The sequence below is a fragment of the Lissotriton vulgaris genome, chromosome 4_1 (genome assembly GCF_964263255.1).
Source record: "Lissotriton vulgaris chromosome 4_1, aLisVul1.2, whole genome shotgun sequence".
In the NCBI taxonomy this organism is placed as follows: Eukaryota; Metazoa; Chordata; class Amphibia; order Caudata; family Salamandridae; genus Lissotriton; species Lissotriton vulgaris.
In genome coordinates, this window is record NC_141691.1 from 2,087,911,757 (window position 1) to 2,087,930,393 (window position 18,637).

Consider the following 18,637-nt stretch of genomic DNA (forward strand, 5'->3'; position numbering starts at 1 on the left):
CTGCATCTTATTTGTCACTCGGACTTGGGCATTTAAGAATAGAGCATTACAATAGTCCAAGGAGGACAGGACTAGTGAGCTGACCAGTGTTTTCCCGGCCGTGTTCGGTAGGAAAGGTAGTATTTTCCTAATCATTCTCAATTTCATATGAGCAAGAACATCCTCCTCCTACACGTGGCGAATGATTACGCTGCTGTGTCCTTCACCTTCAGTACTATTTCTTGTAGTAGCCAAAGCCAAACTCCATGCAACTAGTATACTTTGGAAACGTTAGCATCTGTTAGGCTAAATTATGGCACTGTTCATGTGTACTATGCTATCTATCGTACTGTTGTAATGATCTGCTCGGGCCACTCAAGGTTTCATTTTCTTTTTTTTTCATATGCTGCAACTGTCACTGTGTACTACCACTACTACCACCACAATGATACCATTTCATCCCCCCAGGATTGCCAACCTTCATCGCCAGTTGATATGCAGCCAGCCCTGTGCCTAGCCCTAGGCCTATTCTCAAACACGAATCACAGGAAAGATAAGCGTTTGGGGGGGAGGAAGAATAATGGAGTAGGAGGAGAGAGGAGAGACTGATGGTAGTACTATTAAAGTAGTAGACAATTGAATTCACTAACTCTGTGAGTGGCACTTAATTTTGTAAACATTTGAGCGATTACTTAGACAATTTGAATCAAGCAGCCAGTTAAGTTTCAGGAAAACAAACAGTTAACCCATCCCCCACCTCCCTCGCAAAACAGTAAAAACGCGCATGCAATGTTTAAGTTGAAAGTAAATAATTATTTCAATCCATAACAAAAATAAACTATCCCGCAAGACCCGACCCACCCCCCTCCCTAACCGCAAAGAATGTCCGTTAAAAAGTCCCCGAAGTTCAAGAAAAAACCCAATTCCCACCCCCCCAAAAGTCTTTGAAAAAAGGGGCAAGGGACAGTCTCTCCTCCTCTACTGCCGCCGGCGGTGTCCTTTAGCCAGGTGGGCCCGTTGCTCCCCACGGAGGTTCTTCTTGAGCAGGCTCTTCATTCTCTCATCTCCTGCTCAAGGTTGGACACCCTGAGGGTTAGGCGGTGGATGCGGGCCATGCACCTGCTGTGGGGGGCAGATGATTTTTTGGCTGCTTGGCGTTGGCGGGTGGCTGCGGTACCACGGCTCCGTACTGTTGGAGGCTTGCGCTGACTGTCTGACCCAGGGAGCGCGGAGGAGTATGCAGCTGTCGTGGTGGCCACCAGCCGCCGATATTCGACGACAATCGCCTCCATCTTCCTTTGCCGGGCCCTTCTAGCCAGCTCCTTCCGTGTCAGTTTGGAAGGAGCACCTATATAAAGAAAGAAAGATATACTGTCACCAATGCTCTTTAAGATTACCACAAAATAATTCAGCAGAAAGTTGTATCACAGTAGAACTAGCAACTTGCAAGCACAGCACATAACATTTGTGGCCTGTATCTATCTAACCTCCCACTTTATCAGCCTCTGCTCTAACATTAGTGGTAGTTTCAGGAATCAATTCTACGAGCACTATATGGACTCACTACATTAGAGTCAACAATGACAGTACACCAGTCTTATTCTTCTTCTTCTCTCTTGTTTAGCGAAATTGGTACGTAAAGTTCTGGAAACCGGCATAATGCCAGCGCAATCATTTTGCACCCGAAATAAACAGACGCAAGCCATGATGACACAGACTTGCGTTACTGTACCAGTCCAGTACATGCAGGTGGTGAAGCTCTTACTTTTCTATTACGGGTGGCACCGAGAATACTCTGTTACAAGGGCTACTGCTTAATTAATTTAACTTTCACCCGACAGTGCCAATGACTACTAGAAAAGGAAAATGAAGAAGATAAATAATATGATTATCGATCCCTTCACAGGATATTTGCTTTCATATGGGATCACTTTAGGTGCTTTGTTTTTTTTGAGCCACACATGAATGACAGAGTTGTACTAAAATTATTAACAGAGGTAGTGATGGCCCCCGTAATCGCCGGATATATGCTGTGCTTGCAATCAAACTACTGCTACAGTTCATGGTAGTATTTGGAAAAATTACAACTTATTTTCCTTGCCTTTGCTACACTGGAACGGACGTGCGGGTGCGGTGTCACATGCTCTTCAAAGTAACACTTACTTCATCCAGTGACCGTCTACTCTGTCTACATACACATATGCTATCTATGAGTTAGATAGTACCATGATCCAGTCATCCATCCATTCAAAGTAAATGTCAATCATTCTTCTTAATGTCTCAACTGGACACACCTTAGTATTTCACATGGAAAAACAACATTTTCATTTTATTTTTGAAACTGCAAGCCATGCATCCGTGCTTGAATTGCATTTGAATTTGAACCAAAGGATATATTGCACACACATATAGTTTCTGTTTCACCCACCCAGGAAGTCTTCTTCCCTTTCTCCTTCCACCCATCCTTGCTTCATCCTTCAACCGGCCATGCATCATATTTCCAGCCACCTCGGGCAGCATTCAAAAACACGTATCATTCTTTGACAGTCATCATTACTTTTAACTCGATTGTCCTTTCACACTTACTTACACCCATCTTTCACTTTTCGTTCATCCCATCCATCAAGTTAATCTCTGATCTGACTTGGCTTCTCGATAAAATTTTCACAGCTGAGTTGAAGTCAATTTAGAGGAGGCAACTACCTGGTTCATAAAAACTTAGTTCTGAATTTGTAAGTCTTCATAACAGTAAAGTATACTTGTGCTGTACAACATATACACCTGTGCAGAGAGCACACTCTGCAGTCTGCAATCTCAATAAGTAAGGAATATAATAGCTTACCACTGCCCGCCAATACCGTGGCATCCACCACAGCAGTTCCTGCTGGCTGTTGCACCGCCTCCGCCCCAGGAGTCCCCACCTCTGCGCTGTCCCCGGCACCGGTGGATAGCTGTTCCGATGTTCCGCCTAGAAAATATATTACAGATTCTTAGATGTTATATACACCACTCCCTAGTATTTTGTCTAGGAATGAAAAAATGTTACTACGACTACACAAACAAATTTCATAATTTGTGACTCTCTAGTCTACAAATTGCCCTTTTTTCAGGGAAGGATGTTTTTTAGTTATGCTTAGCCGTAACATGTCTTGCTACACTTTTTGGCACAACTGATGAATGCTTGCTTTTTACCACGCACCATTTTTCTCATAACAGACAGAAGCTTCCCTTCTAAGAACAAGAGCATGATCAGATCATCATCACTTGCACGGAGTCAGCAACGATTCAGCACCACAAAGAAGACTTGAAGTTCCAACCAGGTGAGGGCTCACCCACAAATAATGTGTAAAATCACTAAGCACTTTTCAATTTTCAATCCACCGTTTATGTTGTATGATGAACTTGATTTTAATAAATGTTTCTACTTTTAATAAAGCTTTAAAACTTACATAGACTCTGTGGTTTTTTGGTCATGAGTGAGTGAGCGAAAGGGTTTGCAATTTGCAAGCATGAGTCCGTGGCTCTGAGAGGTCGGGACTCTGACTCCTTAGTCTTAGGTCCTGAGTTGTATAATCATTGGGGATCAATCATCGATGAATTCGGGAGCTAAATGACTCTGACACACTAGCTAGTCAGTAAAGAGATTGGGGGTTCAAATTCGGGTATGACTGAGGTATGTGGAATGTCTAACTCACCTATTATAATTGATAAACAATGCACTATTTCGTGTTCATAGTTCTGTTTGTGCAGAATAGTCCCTGCAACAGTAGTAGTATGGATTGTCTTCCTAGCCAATCAAAAAATAAACTAGTATCTTATTCTTTCTTGGTGGCCATTGACATTTTATTGTTGGGAATTGTCAAAGCATATACATTTAGGAGACTTCAAAAGACATTATGGACAACCTGTTTTGAACGTATCTAGGACCCTAATTAAATATCCCCGAATTATGCCCTCATGTGGTTATAACAAATCATATCCTTATAAAGGCATAAGAATCATATCCATATTTAGTAATAGCCAATGCAGTCCAAATACGGCACGGCTACAACTCCTAGAAAGTACAACGAGTTCTTTAAACAAACCAAACCTCCAGCAACCTGGAAATTCCCCATACTTTTGTTTTGATTTGTCCTAGCACTCCTGCGAGCCTGAAAGGACTGCCAGTTCCTAATGCCGGTTCTTATTGAAGTCTTATGTCCAACCTTACGTCAAACACGGCACCTTCCAGGTATAAATATACCAGCATTTGCCTTAAGCAAACACACGGTGGTTTGGAGCAGAGCGGCTATCTACTTACCCGAAGCCCAGCTGATGCGAGTGCAGAAGGAAGCCGTCCCTCCCATTTGACGCACTGAGAAAGACGCTGTCTTTTCTCCTGCTGAGAAAATCCAGCTCCAGTGTTTCCAGTCACCCTTGCGGGTTACTGGGGGATCGAGTCCTGAGAACGAGATACAAGACCTCCTTCATTCTAAAACCAAGGTACGGAGCTGATTAGACCCTTAGAGAATTCTTGACTCAGATTCTTGGCAAAACTAACTTAACTTAAACTGCAACTCACTTACTCCTTCCCACGTACTAGGCTTAGGTTAGGTACACCGGGGTAGGCGTATTTAGAAGCACCAGTTGAGTATGTTTAGTCAACTTTTATCATTGTATGTAATTGTATATATTTTATCCGTTTTAAGTATCATATGGCTCAGAAACCATATCAATGCTTTTACAGTATTATTTTATAATACTCCTTTTACTATACGCACTTTACTTTATGACAAGTATTGCAATTGTGGCTATTCACTTCTCTTACATGAGAAAGAAGACTGCTCAAGAAATAACACCTTTTATGGAAAATGCCTGTCTCTCTATTTCTCTGCACTCTGGTGAAACTAAGCATGCACGATTGACTGGGTGAAATAGCTATCTATTGTTTTCACACTACTCTGGAGATATACTCCTTATTCTGGTGGGAGCAAAGTTTTCATGTTTATGCGGTTGTCAGAAGCTAATCCCTTCTTGTCTAATCAGGGAAGTTAACTCCTCTCTGTTCATTCGAGAAAGTTTCTAGTGACCTCTGAGCTTGCTGGCATACCTAATTAAGTCCAACATATTCAGTAGAGACCTAGTCAACCTCAGTCCTACATCTGAACTACCGTTTATGTTATTCCAATGCGCAGAACCTATTGGGAATATAGGAACTACATTGCAAATCCAGAGGACTGCACTCAGTGCATAGAGCTATTGCTGAATAGAATGGAAGTTTTGTTTAACACCTTTTGCCAACTGTGCAAGCTTAGGTAACTACACAGACAGACTAATAATAATCTAGTAGTACCACAGGGAGTCATAGTAGAGGCAGGATAAGAATTTAGAAACAGTCGACAAGAAGATCAAAGAAGATTTAGAAAACATCGAATGAGGAACGTTAGGATAAAATAGGTGCTGTCAAAGATAGGGAAGTATAATTATTAATATTAACAGGAAAACTTACTGGGGCCAGCAGAGGAGCCCTCGCCGGACCGATCCTAGCCTTCCTGATCTTGTCCCTTCTCCGCCGGTGCTGCTACCTCAACCTTTGTCCCCTTGCCCCTGGGGGATGCAGATGTACAACATGAAACAAAGACACAAACATGGATAATTGTTGTCAACCAAATCAAACATTTAAAAAAAACAATAACAAATTATTTCTGGGAAGTAGACAACAAATGCTCTAAATTTATTGACCTATCTGAAGGGGTCTACTAGGATATTAGTATTGCTGGATTCGCGGACCGTCTACTTGAAAAGTTATGTAACTCACTAAACCAACTACAAAAAGGTTCAACTAGGACTGGCAGGCAGCTCTCCGCAGCACGCAAAGTGACAGACACAGTCCATCATGATTGCAAACCAGTGAGAACACTAAAAAGTTTCCTACTAAATAACCAGTCATAATATACTCAAACTATCAATCCACCACCACTATCTCTTCTTAGTGGCAGGATTAAAAAGGAAGGACTGGACTTGAGTCTCTAGGGACAGATTTACAGGCCCCTTGCGGCTCATTTGCTCCGTCGTTAAATGACTTTTGTGATGCAGCGGCAGGGCAAAAGGGGCGCCATGGTGTGGGGTATATTAACAACGTGACGCATCTGGGACATGCATCACGTTGTAAAGCCCTGCGCCATCAGGGGGCGTTCCGGCGCAAGGGAGGACGTTCCTGTGCAGGAACGCCTCCTAAAAGTGGCTGAGTGAAATCTACAAGAGTTCACTCAGTCACTTTTAGGCCAATGCTGCGTCAAAACCCCGCGCCTGCTTGAAGCAGACGTATGGCTTGATGCAGCATAAGGGAGATAGGGCACCCCAGAGCATTGCTGGAGCTGCGTCGTGCTTGCGACGCAACTCCAGCAATGCGCAGCCTTTACGGCACAGATGCGTGACGCATCTGTATCGTTTTTGCCCCATGGTGCGCCGCATTGTAAATGCGGCGCACCATGGGTGGTGGAGGCGTGGCGCACACTTACTGGTGCATCCCTGCAAATTTGCAGGGATGCACCAGTAATTGTAAATCTGCCCCTTAGTGTCTAGCATTACGCAGTTCTGTAAAGTACACTCATAGATAATCACTCAGGCCAATGAAATGAGCACAAAATCGAAAACAAGTAAGCATAGTAGCACCGCCACTGCGCAGGCGAGCATTGCACCTGCAATGCAATCACAGAAGATTTTGAAACATAATTTACCTACATTGTAATCAGCAGCATTATTGCTCTTCAGAAAAAACAAACATATGCAATATGATACCATAGAGCAGGAGAAAACAGAGTAGTGATTAAATAGCTACTACTACTCACCAAGCCCAGGGATCTCGATGCCTAGCAGTTCGAGCAGGTCGTTTTCACAGTCCAGTATGTCGGACTACCGGTGAGTGACCCGAGACTGCCGATACATGGCCCGGCACACCTTCCCCACAGCTGCCGACGCTCCCGGAGCCCATACCCGCAAGCGATCCTGCCGCCTGCCACGACGGTCTTGGGGAGGCGGCGCTGGACATAAAAATCAGTGCGGCCACCTCCCTCTGTGCTTGTTCCCCCCTCAATCACCCGCATGGGAGCCGGATACGGGGTGCGGGACCCTTTCCCCTGTCCTTCCCAGCTCCCTTTGCCATGGTCCTGGACAGGAATGGAAATAATAAATAGGAAAGAGAATAGGGAAAAGTGAATAAAAGAAGAGGTAAAAAAAAGTAGTTTTAAAGTAACCAAAAGTAGAAAAAAAAAATATATAGATCTAGACAAATAGAGATAGATAATGAGCAAAAAAAAGTTCAAAGAAACAAAGGATTGCAAAGATTGAAAGAGGATAGAAAAGCCAGTCCCAGAACCATAGCAATGAATAAAAAACAAGATGGCCGCGCCCATTGAGGACGGCGTGGGTAAGGTCACACAATATTTCCCCCGCGAGCATGCAAAAACACACGCACACTTGTAATAGCGCACTGCACACAACGCGAGATTGCCAATAGCGCCCAGAAACGGAAATATGCAACGCACACAAGATGGCCGTGCCCATGTACGACCGCATTGGGTAACTTCACGGTCGGTGCACTGCAAGCGGCCCGCAAATACGCAAAAAACCCAGCAAACACACAAAAAAAATCTGCAAATTCACACAAATTCGCGAATTTTGCGGATCGCAAATTCACTTTCGCACGAGTTTGCGTACCGCGAATTCGCGCATTTCACCCATACTTAGTCTGTACTCACTACTGGCTTTGAACTACACTGCAGTTCAGATGCAGTGACGATTGCAGATGACGCAGTCCAGTTCGCAAGACACGTTGCTCTCAGTGCAGCCAGCCGGTACCACGCATCATTGCTGTGTGATTCAGGTGTTACTAACTCACCGCACCATAACTCATCACCACGTGGTCTTATCAAGGCAGAAATCATTAGGCAAAAGACATTGCTCCCATTGCAACCCGTCTGGACCACACATCATTGCAGGCTGCACACAAGCTGTGTGCTTCAGGTGCTACTAACTCACTGCACCATAAGTCATCACCACGTACCCTTATTAAGGCAGAATTCATTGGACAAAAAGCATTGCTCCCAGTGCGGCCTAATGGGACCATGCATCATCGCAGGGGACGCACACGTTAAGTACTCCAGGTGCTACTAACTGTGCAGCTCAACTCAATGCCACATGGCTTTGAGCCCATCCTGACCGCAGCCTTCGCCCTACACTGGGGTTACATGGTTCACATTTCAAGATTAGTAGCGAGGCAAATTGTGTTAGTGACTATAATGGGTTAATAAGACCAAACGCTCCCAATCTGTGCAGCTCAAGTCAACGTCATGTGCCATTGAGCCTTTGCTGACCGCTGCCTCCGGCCTACACTGTGGAAGACCGGTGACACGTGGTGCCAACTAATCCTGTTCAACACAAGCCAATCCCAAATGTGTAACTGTGTCCTGAGTCCCGAATGGCAGCAACCGCAACTTCGCGGCAGCAACTGTAGCACTAGACTCCCTTCTTTCAGGGAGGGATATTTGCATATGGAAGGCCAGCGACACGTGGTGTCACTGAACCTGAACTACGCACCTGGTGGAGCCACCAACGTATGCACGTGGCTGTGGGCCCTTGCTCACTGCTGCCTTCGGCCTACACTGTAGAAGACCTGCGACTCATGGTGCCACTAACCGTCTTCAACACAAGCCAATCCCATATGTGAACAGTGTCCTGAATCCTAAATGGCAGTGACCCCAACTCCATGAGGCAACCACAGCAGCAGATTCCCTTCGATCAGTGAGGCACGTTTCCATATAGAAGGCTGGCGACACATACTGCCACTAACACTGTTCAACACAAGCTGATCCCACATGTGTAACTGTGTCCTGAATGGCAGTAACCCCAAGTCTGTGGCAGCGACCACAGCACCAGACTCCCTCTGTTCAGTGAGCAATCCTTCCATATGCAACGGCGGCGACACGTGGTGCCACTAACCTTCTTTAACACAAACCGATCCCACATCTGTAACGGTGTCCTGAGTCCTAAATGGTACTGACCCCAAGTCCATGGCACCAACCACAGCACCACACTCCCTTCGAACAGTAAGGCATATTTCGATATGCAAGGCAAACAACACATAGTCTCACTAACCCTCTGTAACATAAGCTGATCCCACATGTGTAACTGTGTCCTGATTTGTGAATGGCAATCACCCTAAGTCCGTGGCAGCGAACACAGCACCATACTCCCTTCAATTTGAGAGACATATTTCCATATGCAAGGCCGGCGACATGTACTCCCACTAAAAAGATTCAACACAAGCCCATCCCACATGTGTAAGTGTGTCCTGAGTACTGAATGGCAGTGAACCCAAGTCTATGGCACCGACCACAGCACCACACTCCCTTGTATCAGTGAGGCACATTTCGATATGCAAGGCCGGCGACACGTAGTTCACCTAACCCTCTTTAACCACATCAGTGCTAAGGGGTTTCCCCCCCCCCTGCGCTACATTACCCAATTTCCCATTGTTCATGACAAGGCCAGCTCGTCATAAGCACAGCGCTGCCGTAAATCATGACGAGCTGGCCTTGTCATGAGCATCGAACAGGTTAACACAAGCCGATCCCACATCTGTAACTGTGTCCTGAATCCTGAATGGCAGTGACCCCGACTTCGTGGCAGCAACCACAGCACCAGACTCCCTTCAGTCTTATTTGTTGTTCTTTTCTTTAAATATTTGTTTTATATTTAAACCTATACATGACTAAGATTCTTCTTTGTCCAACTGCACAGGGACATTTCTGGTCCCAAGAAGTTTGTTGCGGGTATGTTGGTAATGTGCGAAGAGGGTGCGTTACCTGCTGATGTGGGGAGAGGTAGCGTCAATGGGGTGTCTATTACAGAAAGATCTCCGGTATGTTTTCACAAATGCTTCGGAAAGATGCCAGCTAATGAACTGATTCACAAAATGGTTCTTCAATACTTATGTAGTGTGAGTTATGAACAGTTCACACCCAGGTTTGCAGAGGGACAGCTGTGGCCCGTCCGCTTGACTCACAGATTTAGTACTATGAGCCATCTGTGTCATTGTATCTATCCCTGCCCTGTTCCATCATATGCCACGCCACTACAATTACGTTCCGACATTGGCCCCACATAGCTACCTGTTGCAGGCGTACTCGCTGTTGCTGTGCAGATCAGTGGTCTAGTTCTCAACATCTCACGGTCACTCCCAGAGGTCAGGTTTGCACACACACCACACCGATCCAGCACATGCGTCACAGACTATGTGACCACGCAAATATAATAGAACAACAACGTCACATCCTTTATTGCTGGTGCTGACTGGATGGCGGACGCTCCACGAGTCTCAATCATAAAGAGACCATGAAAAGTTGCGCAGAAGGTTAGTCACATCCTGATCTGTATGGCCATCAGGCCCTTCCATCCTCTTGGCAAGGACTTCAGATGCACAGGGTTAGTGCCGCACTAAGCTCATGTGGCCATCCAGGGCCTACCACCATATGGCACGGACTTGAGTTCCACTGGCTCAGCAGTAACAAAGGCTGATGTGGTCTCCGCCATTGATGACTCAGGACTCACAGACATGTGTGAGATCTGCCGGGCCATGGAGAAGCTGATGTGGTCCCCACCATTGATGACTCAGGACTCAGCGACATGTGTAAGCTCTGTGTGCCATGGAGAAGAGGATTTGGTTTCCGCCATTCATGACTCAGGACTCATCGACATCTGTGAGATTCGCGGAAAAGCTGATCTGGTCTCCGCCATTCATGACTAAGGACTGAGCGACATTTCTGAGATCCGCAGAGTTTAGACAGGCACGTGTAGTGCTCACTGCTGCACACTCCGGTTGCACCGGGTAATTATTTGCTCATGGATGCGCATGGGTGGCAGTGTCTCTCTCTTTCTCTCTCTCTCTCTCTATCTCTCGCTTTCTCTCTCTCTATCTCTCTCTTCACTCTCTCTCTCTCTTCATTCCTTTCCTTCTATCTCTCACATCCTTCTCCCTTTTTCACTCCCTTTCTTTCCTTCCCTCTATTTTTCTCTCTGGCTTTTGTTTCCTTCTCTGTTTCCCTGTGTCTCACTCCTTTGATTTGCGCATTACACACGTCCTTATTTTGTGCTGTTTTTTTCACGCTCATTCGATGACATGCATGGTCCCCACAGGAGTTTTCCACCTTGTTGTTTTGTATTATTTTTGTTAAATTTTGTTTATTAGTTTATCGTTCATATATATATATGTTGATAAAAAAATAAAGTTTGAAAATAGTTCATCATTTATATATTACCTACTGGCGGTCGTCAGTAGGTAGTTATAGTTAGGACCTAGTTTCCATAGGAAATCCGCAACATTCTATTGGGAATAATGTTGGCACCGGTTGATGAATCTTCGCAAATTTCTAAAAGAAGATGGTCCGCTCTGCTCCGCTCCTTTCCTGAAAGGTTTGGGGGAATTTTTCAAGTGGGGGCTGAGAAAAAAGGTTTGGACCCAAAACGTGTTTTCCCCATGGTATTTTCCATAGGACGGTTAGACACGGCTACAGCCTGAACTGCTGAACGGAATTACAAGAAATTTGGCAAAATGGTAGAGTCTGATTCGCAGATCACGCTTTTGCCTAAATGGTATAAATTCCTCCAGTATTTCCTGAGAAAATTAAAAGCAAAAAAATATATATATCTAGGAGCGCACACCATGCGAGCACCGTGCGCGTACGGTGCGCGTATTGGGTGTGCGCGAGCAGAATTCTGATTTACTGTTAGACGTCTGTCAACATTCCAAGTGGTTGAAACCAGGAAGTGTTGGCCGCCATTTTGTTTCTCCGAGGCAGAAGAGAGCCAAAAACAAAAGTGGAGAACGTGGAAAGGGGGCAGGGTAGAGACTCCCTGAACCCCTAGGCCTTCTCAGGGGTCCCTGAAGGACCCTGAAGGCCAAAAAAACTATTTTTTATTTTTTGAAAAAATTGCGCGGTATGCGCACGGTGCACGCACTCGTACGCGCACAGTGCGCGTACGTCGGCAAAAAAAAAGACAAAAAAATACAGTTAAATAACAACTTTGAGTGTTTAGATGTTGGTTGGCTCTAAAAAGAGCCGTTGTGTTCATTGAGTGTTTTTTGTGCCTACAAGTAAGTACCGATGCAGAGTCTAAAGTTCAAGAGGATGACTCTGTTCCCCTCATCTGTGAAATGTACACCGTCTCCTCTATAAATGGCTTGCATGTTGTAACGCAAGTTGTTGTGGTATATATAAACCATACCATAGTCTCTGAGGAAAGCAGAAACAGACTTATTCACATGTTTCCTTGCTTTCTCAATCTGCGGACAATATTGGTTGGACCAGTTCTATTTTTGCCTTTGGCATATATTAGAATTTGCAAAGGCAGTTTGTGGAAAAAGTGACATCAATTGCCCAAAGGTGTCCTTTAAAAGCATTTCCAGACCTACCCCAGTCAAAGTGCTTAGGTCATTGTCACTACAGTGCACAATTATGTGGTCAGGGTGTGGGAGATGCAAAAAGGATTTTACCAATATCATCAATTGGTGACATGTCAATCCTCTCTGGCCAATTCACATAATATCCACATTTGGTAAATCAAGGATGAGAAAGCATCTATTTGCTGCATACGTTTCACTCCGGAATATTTAGCTGTGTCCTACAATCCACTCTCTAAGCATCTTGAAGGGAGATCTGGTTGTACTCAGATGGGCTCTGGAAATGAAATGGCAGTTTGAAAAGTAGGAGTTTATCAAAAAAATTGGATGAGATTCAGTGCACTTGAAAAAAAAGAAATTATTGGTGGTTTCTGAAAATTCAACATTGAAAACTAGGCTGCATGCTACTGTTTTTTGTAAGGAGTAATGCTAATGGTTGAGAAAAAGTCATTGAAAGGAACATTGCAGAGGATAAGCTGGTATATTGAGAAGTCAAACACCCTTGGTGGTTTGGTTTGCGGATGAACTAATCACCTGTTTGTTCAGTTAGGTGTTCTATGGAGTGTTACCATGGTAACAGGCAGAGAGAGCAGTGGGGGAAGGTTAAACATTAAGTGAGTTTGAAAGTGTTGAAATGTAGAATTCAAATGTTAGTTTGGTTTTGAATTTGTGTGGGAAGACATTTCATTAGTTATCTACATGAATATGTGTGGAAAATAAGAGGGAAGCAATGCCATTCTATGGTTCCAGTGACTGTTGCACAATTCAGAGATTCTGCTTAAGAAAATCTGGAGTGTGATTGACACTGTTCTAAATCTACAAAAGCATTTTTAAAGGTGAGTTGGTAATTTGTAACTGGATCTATGTTTTGCACTTTAAGTTAATAAGAGAAATGTGTTCTAATGTGGAAGCAGGAGATTATTTGTATAGAGTCTGATTCTGAATTTGTCTGCTTTGGGAAAAACATTATGATAGGAGCATTTGGTATGTTAATGTGTTTGAGGAGATATTTTTTTGCAGTACAGTGCTGTTGTTAAAAATGTAGAGTGTGTACATGAAGTAGTTTAACCACTTACACACTTGTATATCAGAATTAGAATTACCAGATAGTCTCCTTGCAGTCTTGTAAACATTCTGGGTGTGCTGCACAAATGCCATAGAAAATCTTTCAGTAGCAGATAGTAATCATTTCAATGAATTGCAAGGGATATTTTGATTTGTCTAGAATCACAATGTGAGTCAGTATTCATTTCAGAAAATTGTGGCAGAATAATTTGCTTAGTTGATGTGTTTAAAAATATGGGAATACATGTACTCATGAAGTGAGTCAGGCTTTAGGACATATATTGCTAGAAATTCCTAAATAGTATGTGTATCCGGTCTCTTAATTCCCAAATAGTCTCCATGCTGTGTAGTAAAGATCCTGGGTGTGCTGTAGAAATGCCATAGCAACTCTCTCTGTAGCATGTAGTAATCATTTCAGTGAATTGCAAGGCATATTTTTATTTGTCTAGAATCACAATGTGAGTCAATGTGTTTTTGGGAATATTGTGACAGAATCACGTGCTCGGTGCATGTGTTTGCAGACATGGGAATACATTTACTCATGGAGTGAGTTAGGCTTTAGGACATGCAATGCTTTATACTCCTAGCCCTTGCATGATACCAAACACTGCCCAGACACAACTGTATTGTTCTAAACTCAGAAATATCAATCCCACCATGACCCCCTACACTGCCTGAACACCACTGCAGTGTCCTAAACCCTGAAACACCATCCCTAGCAAAACCAGCTAAACTCTTTCAACACTACACTGCTCTAAACCCTGAAACACCATTCTCAGCGAATGCCCCTATAATGTTAAAACACCACTGCACTGCCCTAAACCCTGAAACACCACTTCCTGCATGCTCTACTACACTGCCCGAACACTGCTGCTGTGTCTTAAACTCTGAAATAACACCCCCTGCTATACCCCCTACATTGGGTGAATACTACCGTAGCTTTCTAAACCCTGAAACAGCACTCCCAGCAAGACCCTCTTTCACTGTAGCAATCATTCTACTGAATTGCAAGGGATACTGTCATTTCTCTAAAATAACAGTGTGAGTCAGTATTCATTTCAGAATATTGTGGCAGAATAATTTGCTTAGTTGATGTGTTTAATAATATGGGAATATATGTACTCATGAAGTGAGTCAGGATTTAGGACATGTATTGCCAGAAATTCCTAAGCAGTATGTGTGTCAGGTCTCTTAATTCCAAAATAGTCTCCATGCTGTGTAGTAAAGATCCTGGGTGTGCAGTAGAAATGCCATAGCAACTCTCTCTGTAGCATGTAGTAATCATTTCATTGAACTGCAAGTGATATTTCTATTTGTCAAGAATCACAATGTGATTCAGTGTGTTTTTGGGAATATTGTGACAGAATCACTTGCTCGGTGCATGTGTTTGCAGACATGGGAATACATGTACTCATGGAGTGAGTTAGGCTTTAGGACATGCAGTGCTTTATACTCCTAGCCCTTGCATAAAACCGTACATTGCCCAAACACAACTGTATTGCTCTAAACTCAGAAATATCAATCCCACCATGACCCCCTACACTGCCTGAACACCACTGCACTGTCCTAAAACCCTGAAACACCATCCCTAGCAAAACTTGCTAAACTCTTTCAACAATACTGAGACTGTCTAAACCCTGAAACACCATTCTCAGCAAATGCCCCTATAATGTTGAAACACCACTGCACTGCCCTAAACCCTGAAACAGCACTCCCTGCATGATCTCCTACACTGCCCGAACACTGATGCTGTGCCTTAAACTTACTTTTGGAGTGAACCAGACTTTACAATGTATAGTGCTTCTAATTGCTATGTAGTATGCTAGTAGTGGCCTATAATTGTAAAACAAAAATTTTAACATGTTTTTTTTTCTTCACAACAGATTTTAATTATCTACAGAAAGAAAAACCATCATGCCTTCAAAGGGTGACAAAAGAAAAACATATAAACAGGCTTACTTTTCCAAGAAAAAACAAGTACAAGATTTATCTAAACAACAATGTGTGGAGAAAAAGAAGAAAGCTCCTGGTAAGACAACAAAGGATTTTATAAGGAAAATAACACAAACTAAAAAAAGCGTGGAAAATCTGGAAAAAAAATGTATCTGTACCTACAAAGAAAAACCAGACAAAAAAGAAAAATGATGGAACACTATGTGGTAAAGAAATTGCATATAGTAAAAGACGAAAAAATCAGTTTGTTGAAATTAGTAAGCAAATGTTTTATAACAGAGTTGTTTTAAATTTATTAAAAAATATAAAGAATAGTAAAAGAAAAACAGCAGAAAAAGAAACATGTTGAAAGTATTGTTGAGAAGGCTTTTGAATTAAAAAAGAAGTTGTTTATTTTAGTAATCAATAGAATTCGAACACTAGATAAGCCAATCAATGTTATGAAGGCCAAAAGTAAGTCGAAAAGACAAATTATTAGAACTAATTTTTGTAATGTTTTTTCTGGAGAATGGAAATATAGTTCAAGTTGGGAGCCGTTTTTTAATGAAGCGAGTTACCTTCAGAGTAATGATTTGTTGCATGCAGTTGACACCAGTGGTCAAGCTTATGAGGTTGAAAACGGTTGTCCGATTGAAAAAGAAAAAATTGTCTCTAGAAATGCAGAAGAGGTGTTAGCTGATGAAGTTTTAGGGAGACGTCTCAAGGCTCCAGTGTACACTTGGAATTGTAGTAGTATTTGTAGTGTACGACAGGATTTAATTGATTTTTTTTGCAATTTCTTTCGTAAGTATACTAATAAAAGTGTTAAACAAAAGATTAAGATGTTGCTAGAGTGAGAGAAAAAACGGGTTTGCATGGTCATTCTCTGGCTTGTCTTTCTAAAAAAGTATGACAGAGTAATTTTCACCATTTTGGGATGTTAGCAGTACATCATACTCAAGTGAGGAAATTAGTGAGAAGGTTGTACTATGCAAAAAGTCCAGCACTTAAGGTAAAACAGTTAAACAGTGCTCTTTTACATGGATCTGTATTATATGTAATCAAGAAATTGAGGTTAGTTACTTTGAGCAAGAAATTACAAGGTTTACGTTCATTTCAGGTGAAAGGCAAAACTTTTCTTGTATTTGTTGTAGAAAAATTCATTATAAAAATCAGACCAGGTTAGTTGATCTATTTTTAAAAAGTGAAAAGGAGAATAATAATCAGTGGAACGAATTTGCAACTTATTTTTTGGTAGAGAATTGTTTTGATTTGGGTTCTGATCAGCATATTTGTAAATATTGTTATAATAAATTAAATGAAAATAAAATGCCTGCTAGAGCTGTACATAATAATCTTGAGTTGATAAATATTCCTTCTGCACTGATGGATTTAAATAGTTATGAGTCTATTCTTATTCAATGTGTGCATCCATTTCAGGCTATTGTTCATATGGAGCCTAAGACAGGGAAATTGCCTCCTTCAGATTTACAGAGAGGATTAAAGGGAAGAGTTGTATATTTGCCTCTAGATTTAAAGCAAAATATTGAAACAATTGGTGTAGAAAATGTGGAAGAGGAACCTCTAGTTATTCTAGTTAATGGCATTCCTACGAAGAGTAAGACAATCTGGCAAGAATTAGTGGATGTTAGGAAAGTGAAAAAGGCAACGTTGTATTTGGTAAAAAAAAATCAATACTATAAAAATGTATATGTAGGAGAAGAGGAAACAACTGTAGAAGAGGACAGTGATTTGTCAACTGGACAAATTGAAAAAGTGGATGTGTCCAGAACTGAAGAAATTTATGAACATTATAGTCTGCATCCACTTCACTCTAAAGAAGTGATGGGGAATAGTATTGAGTTATTCCAAATGAAAGAAGTGAAAGGAAGTTCCATTAGTGTATGGGAAGAAAGCTTGGAAGCTCATTGTTTCCCTCAGTTATATACAAAAGGCAAAGGTGGACGATATGATGACCGACCTGTGCAGATTCCTGCATCTGAATACCAGACATCAAGATTATATGTAGAAGATCCAAGGTTTCACCAATGTATTCCATATTTTTTTCATCTTCTGTTTGAGAGTTACTTGTCTCGACTTTCTTATGCAGTGAACCATATACTAAAAAGTGGAGTACATCTGCAAAATGTTTCGGCAAAGGACTTTATGGATAAAGTCCAACAGAAAGATACTGTTTTGGAATCTCAGCTAAATATTCTCATGGCATGTCAGCGTGGTACTAATGAGTATTGGTACCGTTGTCATGGGGAATTGAAATGTATGCTAAGAAACTTAGGAACTCCTACATGGTTCCTTACTCTAAGCAGTGCTGAGTATGCTTGGGAAGATTTACTTCAATTTCTTCGAGAGGCAAATGCAAACATAGAAAATATAGAATACAAGACTCCTGGAGCACTGTGCTCTTTTGATCCAGTTAATGTATGCAGGTATTTCAATCATAGATTTGAAGCTATGATGTCTTTTATCACAAACAAAAAAAATTCTCCTCTTGGAGAGGTTCTGGATTTCTTTTGGAGAAAGGAGTATCAATCAAGAGGTGCTCCTCACATACATATGCTGCTATGGATCAAAGATTCCCCCAAATTTGAAACAGATTCAGATGATACAGTGATGAGTTTTATTGAACAATATTCTACATGTGCTGTACCAAAAAGTACAGAACAAAAGAATTTAAGACATCAAGTCTTACGGTTTCAAACCCATCATTGTGGAAAATACTGTCGACGAAAGTACAATTCTAAGGATAAGTCCTACACAAAATGTCGTTTTGGATTTCCACGTCCAGTAATATCAAAAGGAAGAGTGAACAATTTTATGTAATCTTTGCGACATACTGTCACAAGAAGATCACCGAAAAATACCTACAACTCAAGAAGAAATGAAGAGTCAAAATACATAAATGACTATAACCCATCCATTTTGTCCATGTGGAATGCTAACATGGATATTCAATATGTTGCAGACAATTCCATTGCTGTGGCTCGATATGTAACGTCTTACATTACTAAATCTGAAAAGACAGAACTAAAGGAAAGGTGGGAAGAAATTTCTCATGAAAAGAGCCTAAGTAAGAAATTGTACAGCTACAGTTTGAAGATGTCTCATCGAGAAATCGGAGCATATGAATGTTCGGATCACTTATCATCTGCAAGTCTATACTCCAAATCTAGAACAATCAGGTGGGTGAGTTTAGGTCTTGCA